Source organism: Amblyraja radiata, chromosome 6, assembly GCF_010909765.2.
Source record: "Amblyraja radiata isolate CabotCenter1 chromosome 6, sAmbRad1.1.pri, whole genome shotgun sequence".
NCBI lineage: Eukaryota > Metazoa > Chordata > Chondrichthyes > Rajiformes > Rajidae > Amblyraja > Amblyraja radiata.
Window position 1 is genome coordinate 95,076,826 of NC_045961.1, and position 19,548 is coordinate 95,096,373.

Here is a 19,548-nt window from a genome sequence, read left to right on the forward strand (position 1 = left end):
CGCTGGTCGGTGCGGACTCGATGGGCCGAAGGGCCTGTATCGGCTGGATCTCTAAACTAAACTATACTGCAGATGCTGGTTTATAGAATAGGATAAAGTGCTGGAGTAACTCTGCGAGGCGGGCAACATCTCTGGAGGACATGCAATGTTCGACATCATGTGACATTTCAGGTTGGGATCCTCTTTAGACCTTCCAGAATCGGGCCCACCAAGTCCAAGCTAATCGACAAGTACCCGTTTGCACAAACACTGCATTAATCCCACTTTATTCCCTGCAAATTCCCACCAGATACTACTTGCACACAAATAACAGTGGCCCTTTCAATATGATCATGGCTGATCATCCTAAATCAGTACCCATTTCATGCTTTCTGCCCATATCCCTTGATTCAGTTAGCCCTAAGAGCTAAACCCAACTCGCTCTTGAATATATCCAGTGAAATGGATTCCATGGATTCACAACTCTCTGGGTGAAAGAGTTTTTCCTCAGCTCTGTCCTAAATGGCCAACCCCTTATTCTTAAACTGTGACCCCTGGTTCTGGACTCCCCCAACATCGAGAACATGTTCCTGCAGTTTTCTGCAACTAGCCTGTCCAATCCCTAAATCATTTTATGTTCCCTCTCATCCTTCTAAATTCCAGTGAATATAAGCCCAGTTGATCCATTATTTTATCATATGTCTGTCCCGCCATCCCGAGAATTAACCTGGCGAACCTACGCTGCACTCCCTCAATAGCAAGAATCTCCTTCCTCAAATTAGGAGACCAAAACTGCACACAATACTCCAGGTGCGGCCTCACCAGGGCTCTGTACAGCTCCCGTAGTAGCTCCTTGCTCCTATACTCAAATCCTCTTGCTTTGAATCCTGTGCTCAAATACTCTCGCTATATATCTTATACTCCAATCCTCTCGCTATGGAAAAACGAAACTAAAAACTAAATCTTGAATGAATGATTGATACTTTATAGTCACATGTTCCTAGGTACAGTGATATGCTTTGTTTTGCACACAGCCTAGGCGATACACAAGTCTCGCCACGTGTCTGGCACGAACAAAGTTAGCCCCTGTCACACTTAGGCGATTTTGTTTTAGGCGACTACAGGCGACTAGGCTATTGCCACATGGTCGTGAGTAGTCTCCTCAGTCGCCCAAAGAATCGTAACGTTTTTATGGTCGCCGCTGGATTTTGAAATGTGTAAGACTTTTCGGCGACGTTTGGCTTGATGCCAATGAGCGTAGCTTGACTTCTTCAGACGTAGGTATCTACGTCAACCTACTGTATGTCAACCGGCGACAGGTACTGGCGACTGAATTGTCTTACCTTGGCGTAACTTGTCACGGGTGGAAGTAGGTTGTCGTAGGTGTGGTCGTAGGTGTGGTCGCAGGTGGACGCCCTAATGGGTCGCCGATTGTCGGTAGCTTGCCGTAGCTGGACACCGACTAGGTGGTAGGTTGTTGTAGACATTGTCATAAACATTGTCGTAGGGCAGCCCAGTCGCCGTTTTTTCGGCGACCTTCTACAACTATGGCAGTCGCTGAAAAAAATCGCCTAAGTGGGGCAGGCCCATTACTTTGTTCTCTAAACCAACAGAAGGCATTTCCTTAAGGGTAGGAACAATGTTGTGCATTATGTGTAGCACACTGATTTCCTTTGGGAATGGATTGGAGCAGAACATGGATTTGAATGTTTTGTTGTTTTGAAGATTTACTACATAATGTCTGCCTTTATTAGATGGCCACTGCAATTATTGCGTTAAGGTTCATGATCGCTGGTTTATTACTGTTACTGCTTCCACTGTTTGATTCTGACTGCCGTCTCTTTATTTTTATGGCTTTTTGATCTCCCTACAATAACCTTATGTCTCCTGTAAATAAATCCAAATCCTGCAGTCAGCCACATCGGGTAAGGCATTGCAGTCCTACAAGCAGCAAGGGTAGAAACATTTGCCAGTGATGTGGGCACAGAAAATTGGATGGAGTAACTCAGCAGGTCAGACAGCATCTCTGGAGGAAAGGAATGGGTGAGGTTTTTGGGTTGAGACCCTTCTTCAGGCTGAGAGTCAGGGGAAAGGGAAGTTCAAGTTCAAGTGAGTTTATTGTCATGTGTCCCTGATAGGACAATGACATTTTTGCTTTGCTTCAGCACAACAGAACATAGCAGGCATTGACTACAAAACAGATCAGTGTGTCCATATACCATAATATAAAGTGTTCAAGAAGGAACTGCAGATGCTGGAAGATCGAAGGTACACAAAAATGCTGGAGAAACTCAGCGGGTGCAGCAGCATCTATGGAGCGAAGGAAATAGGCGACATTTAGGGCTGAAACCCTTCTTCAGAGGCCCGAAACGTCGCCTATTTCCTTCGCTCCATAGATGCTGCTGCACCCGCTGAGTTTCTCCAGCATTTTTGTGTACCATAATATAAATATATACACACATGTATAAATAAACTGATAAAGTGCAAATAACAGATAATGGGTTATTAATAATCAGAGTTTTGTCCGAGCCATGTTTAATAACCTGATGGCTGTGTGGAAGTAGCTATTCCTGAACCTGGTTGTTGCAGTCTTCAGGCTCCTGTACCTTCTACCTGAAGTTAGCAGGGAGATGAGTGTGTGGCCAGAATGGTGTGGGTCTTTGATGATACTGCCAGCCTTTTTGAGGCAGCGACTGCGATACATTTTCTCTGGGAAACCAGAGAAAAAGACGGTGATGTGAAGAGATATAGAACAAATGAATGAAAGACACACAAAAAAAAAGTAACGTTGATAAACGACAGGCCATTGTTGTCTGTTTGCTGGATGAGAACAAGTACAGATAATGAGACTCAACAAGATGACTAAAGCTGGTAAGACTTGTGTGGGGGAGGGATGGAGAGAGAGGGAATGTAAGGATTACTTGCAGTTAGAGAAATCATTCTTCATACCATTGGGTTGTAAGGTGCCAAAATGTAATATGAGATGTTGTTACTCCAATTTGAGTCTAGCCTCATTCTGACAATGGAGAAAGTCTAGGACAGAAAGGGCAGTTGGGAATCTGGGGATCTGGGGGTCCTTGTACTTCAGTCTACGAAAGTAAGCATGCAGGTACAGCAGGCAGTGAAGAAAGCAAATGGCATGTTGGCCTTTATAACAAGAGGAATCGAATATAGGAGCAAAGAGGTCCTTCTGCAGTTGTACAGAGCCCAAGTGAGACCACACCTGGAGTATTGTGTGCAGTTTTGGTCCCCTAATTTGAGGAAGGACATTCTTGCTATTGAGGGAGTGCAGTGTAGGTTTACAAGGTTAATTCCCGGGATGGCGGGACTGTCATATGCTGAGAGAATGGAGCAGCTGGGCTTGTACACTCTGGAGTTTAGAAGGATGAGAGGATATCTCATTCATATGATTGTTAAGGGCTTGGACACACTAGAGGCAGAAAACATGTTCCCAAAGTTGGGGGAGTCCCGAACCAGGGGCCACAGTTTAAGAATAAGGAGTAAGCCATTTAGAACGGAGACGAGGAGACACATTTTCTCACAGAGAGTGGTGAGTCTGTGGAATTCTCTGCCTCAGAGGGCGGTGGAGGCAGGTTTTCTGGATGCTTTCAAGAGAGAGCTAGATAGGGCTCTTAAAAATAGTGGAGTCAGGGGATATGGGGAGAAGGCAGGAACGGGGTACTGATTGGGGATTATCAGCCATGATCACATTGAATGGCGGTGCGGGCTCGAAGGGCCGAATGGCCTACTCCTGCACCTATTGTCTATGTGTATTGGAATGGGAAAGGGAACACAAGAAATGTGTGTATTGATCAGAGATGTGGGACATGTATCAAAATTTGTTATTCCTGCTTATCTGGAAAGCAGAATCCTTAGGGAATAATTTCTGGTCTGCAGGCGTCAATACATGTATGTGGGTTGTCTTTTACAATTGATCACATTGTGGTCCTGATTGATATCCTCTTAAGGAATGGTCATGAGAACTAGTTGGTTAACTTTATTGTCATGTGTACCGAGGTACAGTGAAATGCTTTTGTTGTGTGCTAACCAGTCAGCAGAAAGACAATACATGATTACAATCAAGCCATTTACAGTGAATAGGTGATGTAATGAGTCGAGTGGTGCACATGTCAAGGTACAACACATGTTTATTAGAGTACTCTTACAGCATTTATCTGCAAGGTGTTACAGTAAAGGGCCTGTCCCACAGGCATGCGACCTGCATGCGGCAAGCGCGACCTAAAGGGCCGGTCCCACCAGCATGCACCTGCATGCGGCAAGCGCGACCTAACATGGTCGCTTGAGATGTACGGCATGCGGCAAGCGTGGCCAAACCAGAAGCGGGAGCCACGCGGAGGTCGAGTGAGTGACACGACGACGAGGCGGCTGCGGGCCGGCAGGCAGTTGCCGCGCGGAATTTTTAAACACGGTCAGTTTTTCGGAGCCCCGCGCGATGTCGGGACCAGCTCCGCACAACTCCATACGGCTCCGGCGATCAAAGTGGGACCGGCCCCGCGAGGCCGTACGGCTCAAGCGACCACGTTAGGTCGCGCTTGCCGCATGCTGGTGGGACAGGCCCTTTACTAGCAGCTACTCAGACTGACTTACTTAAGCAAACTTCTGATAATATAAACTGCATAGTAGGTGGGAGCTTCTACTAACAAGCATTACAATTGGTTAGTAAGAAATTACCAATCTCCATCTTTCTTTGTAGAAACAAAATAAAGCATGGAGACATGGACACATGGTGGGTAAATAATACAGTAGCCGAAACGCTAATAATGCATATGGGGACGTATAGATGGTTATACAAAATCACCGCATCTAAAGGGTCGCCTGCTGACTGGTCCGTCACGTGTGCGGTATAAAGCCGCTTCTCCTCCTCTCACCGGTGAAGTGACTGGGGAGGGGACCGGGGAAAAGACCGGGGATGGCACCGGAGACGGCACCGGAGACCCGCCGAGTGGAGGCGGTGAAATAGGCGAGCTGGGCGCTGAACGCCGTGGAGAGGCTGCGGGGGGCACAGTCTCTGGTTGTTGAGTAGCGGGAGGGTATACTAAACGCGGGACCTCTGGATACGGAGCAGCGGGACGTTGTTCCTTCACAGGAAGGGGATGTTGACCGTTGCGTCTGTAAATGGGCCCCGTCCGCACTTACCGGGTAAGAGTGCGGTTCTTTAGCAGAGCTGTGGATGCTTGTTATGACAGGAGGTATCTGTAAGGTTGACACTATACTGGGAGCGCTGCCCAGAAGTTACAGACTTAGTGTGAGAAGCCGTTATCTCAGCGATCCGACAGGCGTGTTTGGCTTGATTTAGAGTCAGTTCAGTGTTACGAAGTAATTCGTCGCTCACCTTGTCACTGAGCATAACTCCAACGAGTTTGTCGCGGATAAGATCATCGCATACATTTTCAAATCGACAGCGCGCGGCCATGTGTTTCAAGTCGCTGATAAAGCACTCTATTGGCTCGTCCATTTGCTGCATACGAGCAAAAAAACTTGGTGCGTTCGATTATAGAGTTCGAAGGGAGATCCCACTTCTGACACCATGTAATGAGTCGAGTCTTGCACACCTCAAGGTACAACACATGTTTATTAAAGTACTCTTACAGCATTTATCTGCAAGGTGTTACAGTAACTAGCAGCTACTCAGACTGACTCAAGCAAACTTCCGATAATATTAACTGCATAGTAGGCGGAGCTTCTACTAACAAGCACTACAATTGGTTAGTAAGAAATAACCAATCTATACATGACATGAGAATAACGTTGTCTTGCCCTTGCTTAGAGTAATTGGATTGTATAGGGACATAAGGAATAGGAACAAATGTTGGCCATGTGGCCTCGTGAACTAGCTTCATGGTTCAGTAAGATCTTGGGTCATCTGATCTTTGGCTTCAACTCTAAAATCCACCATCCCAGATCCCTCCATTTCTCTGTTCAAAAATCCATCAATCTCAGTATCAAATTTCAAATAGTTCAACATCCACAAATCCACATCAGGTGTCGCACTCCGATCGGGGAAAAAAATCCTGCTCATCACCGTTAATTGATCCTGAGAAACTTCCTTCCTCATAGGCAGTCACCTGGGACAAGGAATAATTTGCTTTTTCTTTGGCTTTGTAGGAGGTTGATGAGACCAGTTTTGAAACAATAAACACACATGTTTGTCCACAGGTAAGTTGGGTGGAGGTTCAATAGGCCTGGTGGGTAGGCAGACACACAGGTACACACTCTCACACAGGTGTAGGTGCGCATGGACACATGGACACATTTTTGATCCCTCACTCTCTCGCTCTCTCTCTCTCTCCCACTTACCCGCTCGCTTTCTTTCACTTTTGTACTCTCTCTCTCGGATGCTCACTCTCTCTCGCACACTCTCTCCCTCTCTCCCTCTCTCATTCCCACGCTCTCTGTCTTGCTTGTGTTCTTGCTCACGTTTTCTCTCTTGCCCACTCTTTCTCTCTCTATCTCTCTCTTGCACGCTCTCACACATGCAGGGTGTGTCTCAATCTCAAGCGCGCTCTAACGCACAAACCCATTCTCAAGCCCTAGCTCACATACATCCTCGTGTACAAGGCTTTGATTCTGATTGTCTTTCCCTTTACTCATTGTTGAGGATTGGTTCCTTCATTTAGTTGCTACAAGTTGCCAGCCAGCAGCTAGTTTATCCCTACTGTGGTAAATCAATTCCAATTCCCTCTACGCTTCAAGCATCTTCCCACCAGTGTTTAGTGCAAGCGAGCACTAACGTCACTGGCAGTGAAACCAATAATTTCCCCAACAGCTGGCTGAGCTGAATTTCAACATAGTCATCATACCTGCAAGCAAATTACCTCCTATCTGATTGACCCCAGCAGAGAAAAGGATTTTTTTCTTTTTGTATGCCGTAGCATTTCACAGTCATTGGAGTTGTTTCTAAAGTTCATATCTAACTCACTCTTGAAAACATCTAGTGAATTAGCCTCCACTGTCCTCTTTGGGGACCAATTCACTGGATGCTTTCAAGAGAGAGTTAGATTTAGCTCTTGGGGCTAACAAAGTCATGGGATATGGGGAGAAAGCAGGAACTGGGTACTGATTTTGAATGATCAGCCATGATCATACTGAATGGCAGTGCTGGCTCAAAGAGCCGAATGGCCTACTCATACACCTATTTTCTATGTTTCAACCATATTGTTTTTCTGGTCACTGTGGCCATGGTATGATACTTTATTATACATATGTACCGAGGAACAGTGAAATTCATTTTTGCACACAGCTCAGTACGTATCACTATAGGTACATTAGCACTTAGATACATATTAAATACATATCTCAGATATAGTACAAGTGTATAGCAGTAGTACACTGAGACAGTAGACAGAGTCAACATTTTCAAGTCATGAGGTCATAAGTGATAGGAGCAGCATTAGGCCATTCGGCCCATCAAGTCTACTATGCCATTCAATTGTGGCTGATCTATCTCTTCTTCCTAACCCCATTCTCCTGCCTTCTCCTCAAAACCCTTGGCACCCGTACTAATCAAAAATCTATCTATCTCTGCCTTAAACATATCCATTGACTTGTCCTTAGCCTTCTGTGGCAAAGAATTCCACAGATTCACCACGCTCTGACTAAAGAAATTCCTCCTCATATCCTTCCTAAAGGAACGTCCTTTAATTCTAAGGCTGTGATCTCTAATCCTAGACTTTCCCACTAGTGGAAACATCCTCTCCACATCCACTCTATCCAAGCCTCTCACTATTTGGTAAGTTTCAATGAGGTCCACCACCTCATCCTTCAAAACACCAGCGAGTACTGGCCCAGTGCTGTCAAAAGCGCATCATATGTTAACCCACTCATTCCTGGGGTCATTCTTGTAAACGTCCTCTGGACCCTCTCCGGAGCCAGCACATCCTTCCTCAGAAATGGTGGCCAGAATTGCTCACGACGCTCCAAATGCGACCTGACCAGCGCCTTATAGAGCCTCGGCATTATATCCCTGTTTTTGCAAGTCTCTGGTGTTGTAAACGCAGGCATCTTGATCTGACCATGAAGGTATGTTGTCCTGGTGGCGTTGCAGGGTTGGCAGTTGAGGCAGAGAACATAGTCTGAGTGCCATTTGTCCTAGTGAACCATTGCTGCATGCAATAAAAGTACAGGGTACACAAAAATGCTGGAGAAACTCAGCGGGTGCGAAGGAAATAGGCAACGTTTCGGGCAGAAACCTTTCTTCAGACTGATGGTGGGGGGGGCGGGGAGAAGAAAGGAAAAAGGAGGAGGAGGAGCCCGAAGGCTAAGGGATGGGAGGAGACAGCCCGAGGGCTGAGGAAGGGGAGGAGACAGCAAGGGCTAACAAAATTGGGAGAAATGCAACACCTGTCCCTTCACCTCCCCCCTCGACTCCATTCAAGGTCCCAAGCAGTCGTTCCAGGTGCGACAAAGGTTCACCTGTATCTCCTCCAACCTCATCTACTGCATCCGCTGCTCTAGATGTCAGCTGATTTACATCGGTGAGACCAAGCGTAGGTTGGGCGATCGTTTCGCCGAACACCTCCGCTCAGTCCGCAATAACCTACCTGACCTCCCGGTGGCTCAGTACTTCAACTCCCCCTCCCATTCCCAATCCGAACTCTCTGTCCTGGGTCTCCTCCATTGCCAGAGTGAGCAACAGCGGAAATTGGAGGAACAGCACCTCATATTCCGTCTGGGGACCTTGCGTCCTTATGGCATTAACATTGAATTCTCCCAATTTGGCTAGCCCTTGCTGTCTCCTCCCCTTCCTTAACCCTCTAGCTGTCTCCTCCCACCCTCCCATCCGCCCGCCCTCGGGCTCCTCCTCCTCCTCCCCTTTTCCTTCTTTCTTTCCCCCCCCCCACCCCCCATCAGTCTGAAGAAGGGTTTCGGCCCGAAACGTCGCCTATTTCCTTCGCTCCATAGATGCTGCTGCACCCGCTGAGTTTCCCCAGCAATTTTGTGTACCTGGGAGAATTCAATGTTCATGCCCCCAGGATGCAGACTCCCCAAGCGGAATATGAAGTGCTGTTCCTCCAATTTCCGGTGTTGCTCGCTCTGGCCATGGAGGAGTCCCAAGACAGAGAGGTCGGATACGGAATGGGAGGGGGAGTTGCAGTGCTGAGCCACCGGGAGGTCGGGTTGGTTATTGCGGACCGAGCGGAGGTGTTCGGCGAAACGATCGCCAAGCCTCCGCTTGGTGCTGCTGCACCCGCTGAGTTTCTCCAGCATTTTTGTATACCCTCGATTTTCCAGCATCTGCAGTTCCTTCTTAAACACAATAAAAGTACAGTTGGGTTCATTTCTAAGTTATAGGTAGTCCTCAACCACAATATAAATGCACAAATCAGGATGAAAATGGGCAATTTTAAACTTAACATAATTGGAAGTATATTTGTTGGCCATGGAACTATCTGCAATAATTTAATCTAAGGATGAATTGAACTACTTTTTTAACATTTCCTGGCTGAAAATATCTAATTCAATTTGAATATATGTTGCCAAGTGCCATCTCTGATGTACATAGGAGCTTATTATTTTGAAATGTTAATTGGATGTGGTGTGAACTAAATGTGTATAGATACCTGGCACAGTTAATTACTTTCAACAGATGTTCAGTTTAGTTTATTGTCACGTGTAGCGAGGTACAGTGAAAAGCTTTACGTTGCGTGCTCTCCAGTCAGCAGAAAGACATGATTACAATCGAGCCTGTTTACAGTGTACAAATACATGATAAGGGAATTACGTTTTGGGAAAGTTAGAAATGTTGCGGTAGGAAGAGAGATTTAGCAGTGCGGAGCGATTATAATACGTGGATATGCTTCTGCAGCTCACACACTAATAGTCGCTTGGGTTGGACGCCATCTTGGAAGCAATACTGTATGACCAGGCATTTCAGATTGTTAATTTATTGTAATGTAAAGAGATGTAAGTTTTCCAATTCTGTCCCAGATTTCGTATATTCTTCAAAATCGGAGACGAGGAAACACTTTTTCACACTGGGAGTGGTGGACACTGTGGAATTCTCTGCCCCAGAGGGCAGTGGAGGCGGGTTCTCTGGATGCTTTCAAGAGAGAGCTAGATAGGGCTCTTAAAAATAGCGGAGTCAGGGGATATGGGGTGAAGACAGGAACGGGGTGCTGATTGGGGATGGTCGGCCCTTCAAGCCATGAATGGCGGTGATGGCTTGAAGGGCCGAATGGCCTACCCCTGCACCTATTGTCTCGTGTCTATTATCATGATAAACCTGCAGCATCATTTCCCTTACGCATTCAAGCAAACATTTATCACGTTTCCTAACCCCTGTGTTTGGCATCCTATTAAATTTAAGTTTTGCTTTATTTTTAATTATCTTGTTCCCCAATTCACATTCCATCTGTCCTAAACGTGTCCTCGCATGCTATTGTACAAATGTTGACATGAGAATTTACCAGGGACCTTCAATAACTCACTCGGTAACTCTATTGCAGTGTCTTTTCAATTCTGTACAGTGATGCACCTGGTAGAGTTGCTGCCTCACTGCACCCGAGACCCAGGTTCAGTCCTGACCTCGGGTGCTGTCTGTATGGAGTTTAGTTTAAACATAGAAACATAGAAATTAGGTGCAGGAGTAGGCCATTCGGCCCTTTGAGCCTGCACCGCCATTCAATATGATCATGGCTGATCATCCAACTCAGTATCCTGTACCTGCCTTCTCTCCATACCCCCTGATCCCTTTAGCCACAAGGGCCACATCTAACTCCCTCTTAAATATAGCCAATGAACTGGCCTCAACTACCTTCTGTGGCAGAGAATTCCACAGATTCACCATTCCAGAGATTCACCACTCTCTGTGTGAAAAATGTTTTTCTCATCTCGGTCCTAAAATATTTCCCCCTTATCCTTAAACTGTGACCCCTTGTTCTGGACTTCCCCAACATCGGGAACAATCTTCCTGCATCTAGCCTGTCCAACCCCTTAAGAATTTTGTAAGTTTCTATAAGATCATGCCTCAATCTTCTAAATTCGAGCGCGTACAAGCCGAGTCTATCCAGTCTTTCTTCATATGAAAGTCCTGACATCCCAGGAATCAGTCTGGTGAACCTTCTCTGTACTCCCTCTATGGCACGAATGTCTTTTATCAGATTAGGAGACCAAAACTGTACACAATACTCCAGGTGTGGTTTAGTGTGGTTTATGTTCACGTGTACCGAGGTACAGTGAAAAGCTTTTCCAGCCAGCGGAAAGACAACACATGATTACAATCGAGCCATTCATAGTGTATAGATACATGATAAGGGAATAACGTTTAGTGCAAGGTAAAGCCAGTAAAATCCGATCAAAGATAGTCTGATGCTAGTTCAGGACTGCTCACTGGTTGTGTTAGGATGGTTCACTTGCCTGATAACAGCTGGGAAGAACCTGTCTCTGAATCTGGAGGTGTGCAGTTTCCCTGAGACCGTGTGCGTTTCCATCTGAAGCTCCGGTTTCTTGCCGATGTACGGGTTTGTAGGTTGGTTGTCCTCTGCAGATAACCCCCAAGTGTGTAGGGTGTGGATGAGAAAGTAGGATTAAATAAGTAAGTAAGTTTATTGGCCAAGTATTCACATACAAGGAATTTGCCTTGGTGCTGCGCCCACAAGTAACAACATAACATACAGTGACATTTACGAATGACTCAGAAAATACTAAACATTAATAATAATAAAACATAGAACTAGTGTTGATGGTCGGCATGGATTCCTTGGGCTGACGGATCTGTTTCCGTGCTGTATTACTAAACTAAACTAAAATCTGCTGTCAGAAAGCAAACTGGTGTCAATTAACTCAGTGTGTAGAGTAACATCTGATGTGGGAATGGAATTGTCGATGTTTTGGGTGAAGTACTAGCATCAGGACTACGACAGTTTCGTTTTAATTTAGTTTATTGTCACGTGTACTGAGGTTCAGTGAAAAACATTTAGATTTAGTTTAGTTTAGAGATGCACTGCGGAAACAGGCCATTCGGCCCACCGAGTCCATGCTGACCAGCGATCCCCGCACATTAGCACCGTCCTACACAGACTAGGGACAATTTACAATTATACCAAGTCGATTAACCTACAAACCTGTTTGTCTTTGGAGTGTGGGAGGAAACCGGAGATTCCGGAGAAAACCCATACAGGTCACGGGGAGAACGTACAAACTCCGTACAGACAGCACCCGTAGACAGGATCGAACCCGGGTCTCTAGCGCTGCAAGCGCTGTACGGTAGCAACTCTACTGCTGCCCCACGTTTCGCCTTTTATTACATGCTAATATAGAAACATAGAAAATAGGTGTAGGAGGAGGCCATTCGGCCCTTTGAGCCAGCACCGCCATTCATTGTGATCATAGCTGATCATCCCCTATCAATAACCCGTGCCTGCCTTCTCCCCATAACCCTTGCCTCCACTAGCCCCTAGAGCTCTATCTAACTCTCTCTTAAATCCATCCAGTGACTTGGCCTCCACTGCCCTCTGTGGCAGGGAATTCCATAAATTCACAACTCTCTGGGTGAAAACGTTTTTTCTCACCTCAGTCTTAAATGACCTCCCCTTTATTCTAAGACGGTGGCCCCTGGTTCTGGAATCACGCAAAATTAGGAAAAAAATTCCTGCATCTAGCTTGTTCAGTCCTTTTATAATTTTATATGTTTCTATAAGATCACCCCCTCATCCTTCTAAACTCCAATGAATACAAGCCTAGTCTTTTCAATCTTTCCTCATATGACAGTCCCGCCATCCCAGGGATCAATCTGCTAAAAGAGAAGCATGGCAGCATAAAGATAAGGTGGATGGAGCGGTGAGGCAGCAGCCATTAGATGATGGGAAGACTGAGGTGCATTTGAAGGAATGATTATTTTAACATTCTTGCATTTTGCTGGGGCATGGAATGACCATGAGTTGCTCTAACATCCTGTTCTTATCATCTTAGACGCTGATTTACTCAGAAAAGTGTGCTTGACCAATTGTGAACAGTAGAACTCTTGCAATGTCATGACAATGTCAAGGGTGCGGAGAAGATTTACGAGGATGTTGCCAGGACTCGAGGGCCTGAGCTATAGGGAGTGGTTGAGTAGGCTAGGACTCTATTCCTTGGAGCGCAGGAGGATGTGGGGTGATCTTGTAGAGGTGTACAAAATCATGAGAGGAATAGATCAGGTTGACGCACTTGCCCAGAGTAGCGTAATTGTGATCCAGTGGGCAGAGGTTTAAGGTGAGGAGGGAAAGATTTAATAGGAACCTCAACAGTAACTTTTTCACTCAAAGGATGATAAGTGTATGGAATGAGCTGCCGGAGGTGATAGTTGAGGCAGATTCCATCACAATGTTGAAGAAACATTTGGACAGGTTTAGATGGATATCGGGGCCAAATGCAGGCAGGTTGGGCTAGTAAAGAAGGGACATGTTGACTGGTGTGGGCAAGTTGGGCCAAAGGGCCTGTTTGCCTGCTGTAAGACTGATTCTACGACTCTCTGACATTATTGGCATGCAAGTGGAGAAAAGTGTACTCTTGTGATATTGCCTCAACGAGTTGGATGAAGAGCAATGAATGAGAGAAAGTGCTGGGCAATGTATTCCTACCAAACCAAGAGCCCAGTGTTGAATAATCTCATTGGTTAACAGCATTTATCTCCAGATACACTCAACACTATAAAATAAATAATTGGCTTAACCATCAAAATATTTTCTTCTGCCATCCAAGTTCATAATGGTTTTACATTATAGTGTATTTAATAAAAGAAAGATTTCGATCAATACAACACGTGAACGTATCTCTTCCAAGCATCTCAAAGTGCTTTGGGTACAAAGGCACTTTCAGAAGTGGCCTTGCTCTTAAATGAAAGGGGAGCACATTTTGTACTGAATTTATTCAGATGGAGCAGGTGTGCAAGGCAATGAAATATGTTTCAGTTCAAAGCACGTAATCATCCGATCTTGTATAAGTTTTAATTTGGTCTGGCAGCCACTCCCAGGAACAGGATATAGACTTGCGCTCTCCCTACCCTGCTGCTAAATGCAACCTTCAAATTATTGCCCACACTATAAGATCAATGAGAGGAATAGATAGGGTGAACGCACAGAGTTTTTTACCCTGAGTAGGGGAATCAAGAACCAGCAGACAGATAGTAGGTTTAAGGTGAGGTGGAAAATATTTAATAGGAACTGTTTTAGAGGCAACTTTTAATAGTTTAATGCAGAGATACAGAGCTGAAACAGGCCCAACGAGTCCGCACCGACCAGCGATCTCCTCACGTTAATACTACCCTATACACACCAGGAACAATTTACACTTACACCAAGGCAATTAACCTACAAACCTATAGGTCTTTGGAAACCAAAGATCTTGGGGAAAAGGAGAACCCACGCGGTTATGAGGAGAACGTCTAAACTCCATATAGACAGCCCTCGTAGTCTGAATCGAACCCAAGTCTCTGCTGCTGCAAGCGCTGTAATGTAACAACTCTACCACTGTGCCACTGTTCTACCCTCTGATAGGAATATCCCCGATAGGAACTATTTTAGAGGCAACTTTTTTAACGCAAAGGGTGGCAAGTATATGGAACGAGTCTCCAGAGAAAGTGGTTGATGCAGGTACCATCATGGTGCTTAACAAACGTTTAAATGGCTACTTGGATAGGTTCAGAGGGATATGGGCCAAACGCAGGTAGGTGGGACGAGTGTAGATGAGGCATGTTAGTTGGCATGGGCAAGCTGGGCCGAAGGGCCTATATCCACGACTTCCAATTACCAGCCCTGTCTGCTTTGGATCATCTTAATGTTTCAATTAATTAAGTGCTCTGTTAAATTATGCAGTACAATGGGATAGTGATTAATTTACTGGACTAACATCCAGGCATTGAGAACGATGATCAAAAGACTCCAGTTCAAATTCCAATGCACCAAAGGGGCAATATAAATTCAGTAAATGAAATTATTTTGGTACCTCGGTTGCATTGTCTTCTCTGGGGTGTCGGAGGTGGAAGGGTGACTTGATAGATGTGTGTGACATTATGAGAGGGCAGTCAGAATCTTTTTTCCTGGATGGAAATGACAAATACCCAAGGACATAACCTTGAGGGGTAAAAGATTAAAGGACATGTAGAGGGCATCTAGGGTGGTGTATGGAACATGCTGCCAGAGTCGCTGGTGGAATCAGATGAGATTGTGACATTGACGAGGCTTTCAGACAGGTATATTAATATGCAGGGAATGGAAGGATATTGATCATGTGCAGACAGAAGGGATCAGTTTAATTTAGCATCATGTGGGCCATGTTCCTGTGTTGCATGTTCCTTGTTAATTTGGAGTTAAAAGGTGCATATCCGAAAATGGTTACTGGAGTATTGTTAAAACGCATTTGGTTCGTGTGACTGAGGAATGTGTGGCTGAGGAACTGGTGCACGGGGCAGGGATTTAGATTCTTAGATCACTGGGATCTGTTTTGGGGTAAGGGGGAACTGTACAAAAGGGACGGATTGCATCTTAACAGGTGTGGGACCAGCATTCTGGCAGGCAGGTTTGCCACTGCTACACGGGTGGTTTTAAACTGAATAAGGGGGTGGGTGTCGAATGGGCTAGTGGAGGATGGAGTTAAAGGGAAAGGGTTTCTTAAATGTGTGAGCGTAGAGACAGAGGGGTGTAAAATGAGGGTAGAAGCAATAGGTAGCAAGGTGAAAAGTAAAAGTGGCAGGCCGGAAAATCCAGGGCAAAAATCAAAAAGGGCCACTTTTCAACAAAATTGTATAAGGGGTAAGAGTGTTGTAAAAACAAGCCTGAAGGCTTTGTGTCTCAATGCAAGGAGCATTCGTAATAAGGTGGATGAGTTGAATGTGCAGATAGCTATTAATGACTATGATATAGTTGGGATCACGGAGACATGGCCCCAGGGTGACCAAGGCTGGGAGCTGAACATCCAGGGATATTCAATATTCAGGAGGGATAGAGAGAAAGGAAAAGGAGGTGGGGTAGCGTTGCTGATTAGAGAGGAGATTAACGCAATGGAAAGGAAGGACATTAGTTTGCAGGATGTGGAATCGGTATGGGTAGAGCTGCGAAACATTAAGGGGCAGAAAACGCTGGTGGGTGTTGTGTACAGGCCACCTAACAGTAGTAGTGAAGTTGGAGATGGTATCAAACAGGAAATTAGAAATGCGTGCGACAAAGGCAAAACCGTTATAATGGGTGACTTCAATCTACATATAGATTGGGTGAATCAAATTGGCAGGGGTGCTGAGGAAGAGGATTTTTTGGAATGTATGCGGGATAGTTATCTAAATCAACATGTAGAGGAACCAACGAGAGAGCAGGCTATTTTAGACTGGGTATTGAGTAATGAGGAAGGGTTAGTTAGCAGTCTTGTTGTACGTGCCCCCTTGGGCAAGAGTGACCATAATATGGTTGAGTTCTTCATTAGGATGGAGAGTGACATTGTTAATTCAGAAACAATGGTTCTGAACTTAAAGAAAGGTAACTTTGAGGGTATGAGACGTGAATTGGCCAAGATTGACTGGCAATTAATTCTAAAAGGGTTGACGGTGGATATGCAATGGAAGACATTTAAAGACTGCATGGATGAACTACAAAAATTGTTCATCCCAGTTTGGCAAAAGAATAAATCAGGGAAGGTAGTGCATCCGTGGATAACAAGGGAAATCAGGGATAGTATCAAAGCGAAGGATGATGCGTACAAATTAGCCAGAAAAAGCAGCATACCGGAGGACTGGGAGAAATTCAGAGACCAGCAGAGGAGGACAAAGGGCTTAATTAGGAAAGGAAAAATAGATTATGAAAGAAAACTGGCAGGGAACATAAAAACTGACTGCAAAAGTTTTTATAGATATGTGAAAAGAAAGAGATTAGTTAAAACAAATGTAGGTCCCTTGCAGTCAGAAACAGGTGAGTTGATCATGGGGAACAAGGATATGGCGGACCAATTGAATAACTACTTTGGTTCCGTCTTCACTAAGGAAGACATAAATAATCTGCCGGAAATAGCAGGGGATCGCGGATCAAAGGAGTTGGAGGAATTGAGTGAAATCCAGGTTAGCCGGGAAGTGGTGTTGGGTAAATTAAATGGATTAAAGGCCGATAAATCCCCAGGGCCAGATAGGCTGCATCCCAGAGTACTTAAGGAAGTAGCTCCAGAAATAGTGGATGCATTAGTAATAATCTTTCAAAACTCTTTAGATTCTGGAGTAGTTCCTGAGGATTGGCGGGTAGCAAACGTAACCCCACTTTTTAAGAAGGGAGGGAGAGAGAAAACGGGGAATTACAGACCAGTTAGTCTAACATCGGTAGTGGGGAAACTGCTAGAGTCAGTTATTAAAGATGGGATAGCAGCACATTTGGAAAGTGGTGAAATCATAGGACAAAGTCAGCATGGATTTACAAAAGGTAAATCATGTCTGACGAATCTTATAGAATTTTTCGAGGATGTAACTAGTAGCGTGGATAGGGGAGAACCAGTGGATGTGGTGTATCTGGACTTCCAGAAGGCTTTCGACAAGGTCCCACATAAGAGATTAGTTTACAAACTTAAAGCACACGGCATTGGGGGTTCAGTATTAATGTGGATAGAGAACTGGCTGGCAAACAGGAAGCAAAGAGTAGGAGTAAACGGGTCCTTTTCACAATGGCAGGCGGTGACTAGTGGGGTACCGCAAGGCTCAGTGCTGGGACCCCAGCTATTTACAATATATATTAATGATCTGGATGAGGGAATTGAAGGCAATATCTCCAAGTTTGCGGATGACACTAAGCTGGGGGGCAGTGTTAGCTGTGAGGAGGATGCTAGGAGACTGCCAGGTGACTTGGATAGGCTGGGTGAGTGGGCAAATGTTTGGCAGATGCAGTATAATGTGGATAAATGTGAGGTTCTCCATTTTGGTGGCAAAAACAGGAAAGCAGACTATTATCTAAGTGGTGGCCGACTAGGAAAAGGGGAGATGCAGCGAGACCTGGGTGTCATGGTACACCAGTCATTGAAAGTGGGCATGCAGGTGCAGCAGGCAGTGAAGAAAGCAAATGGTATGTTAGCTTTCATAGCAAAAGGATTTGAGTATAGGAGCAGGGAGGTTCTACTGCAGTTGTACAGGGTCTTGGTGAGACCACACCTGGAGTATTGCGTACAGTTTTGGTCTCCAAATCTGAGGAAGGACATTATTGCCATAGAGGGAGTGCAGAGAAGGTTCACCAGACTGATTCCTGGGATGTCAGGACTGTCTTATGAAGAAAGACTGGATAGACTTGGTTTATACTCTCTAGAATTTAGGAGATTGAGAGGGGATCTTATAGAAACTTACAAAATTCTTAAGGGGTTGGACAGGCTAGATGCAGGAAGATTGCTCCCGATGTTGGGGAAGTCCAGGACAAGGGGTCACTGCTTAAGAATAAGGGGGAAATCCTTTAAAACCGAGATGAGAAGAACTTTTTTTCACACAGAGAGTGGTGAATCTCTGGAACTCCCTGCCACAGAGGGTAGTCGAGGCCAGTTCATTGGCTATATTTAAGAGGGAGTTAGATGTGGCCCTTGTGGCTAAGGGGATCAGAGGGTATGGAGAGAAGGCAGGTACGGGATACTGAGTTGGATGATCAGCCATGATCATATTGAATGGCGGTGCAGGCTCGAAGGGCCGAATGGCCTACTCCTGCACCTAATTTCTATGTTTCTATGTTTCTATGTTCACAAGTGACCTGAAGAAATTGGAATCTGCTATCTTTTCATCTCATCCAATCTTCACTTCGGATGCTGCCTGTGTGGAGTTTGCATGTTCCAACTGTAACTGCTTGGTTTTGGTTTGTTTGCATCTTTTCCTTCCCACATTGCCAAGATGTGCAAGTTGATGGATGCATTTGCCACTGTTAATTGAGCCCATTGAGTGGTAGAATCTGGGAAGGGGGGAGGTGATGGGGATATAGGGAGAAGGAAAAAAAATAGGATTAAGGTAGGATTAGGTTAATGAGTACTGTTAGAGTTTAGATTGGAGAAACAGGCCCTTCGGCCCACCGAGTCTGCGCCGACCAGCGATCCCTGTGCATTTACACTTTCCTGCACACACTAGGGACAATTTTTGCCTTTTCCAAAGCAAATTAACCTGCAAACCTGTACGTCTTTGGAGTGTGGGAGGAAACTGGAGCACCCGGTGAAATCCCGCACAAGTCAGAGAGAGAACATACAAACTCCATACAGACTGCACACGTTGTCGGGATCGAACCCGGGTCTCTGGCGTTGTAAGGCAGCAACTCTACCGCTGTGACGCCCTACTTGTTAGCACAGATAAGATGGGCAGAAGGGACTCATTCTGTGATCGGTGATTCAATGACACATTCAAACGGCCTACAGTACACATTGCCTCCTTATTTCAAATTGATTTGAGGTGGCAGAGTGTGGGAATTTTAATGGAAGGGGAGACTTAATGACTTAATTGCTTATTTGTTTTGCAACTGCTATTGAAGTCTTCTCAGTTGCCTCTAAAACAGTTCCTATTAGGGATATTCCTATCCGAAGACTTTCTACAATAGTAGTTACAAACAAAATAAGCAATTAAGTCATTAGCAGCATTTTTGGCAC

General features: G+C 45.3%; 1 protein-coding gene and 1 long non-coding RNA gene across 2 annotated transcripts in view; one reads left to right on the top strand and one right to left on the bottom strand.

The window, feature by feature from the left end:
- The window catches only part of gabrg3 (gamma-aminobutyric acid type A receptor subunit gamma3), a 644,954-nt gene that overhangs the window by 41,163 nt on the left and 584,243 nt on the right, over positions 1-19,548 (top strand). The gene's annotated exons all lie outside the window — the stretch shown is intronic.
- Positions 4,627-18,246, bottom strand: LOC116974603. The gene is made up of 3 exons (XR_004412397.1): positions 18,236-18,246; positions 6,044-6,046; positions 4,627-4,681 (listed from the first exon to the last, which is right to left on the bottom strand). It is a non-coding gene; the product is annotated as an uncharacterized LOC116974603 (long non-coding RNA).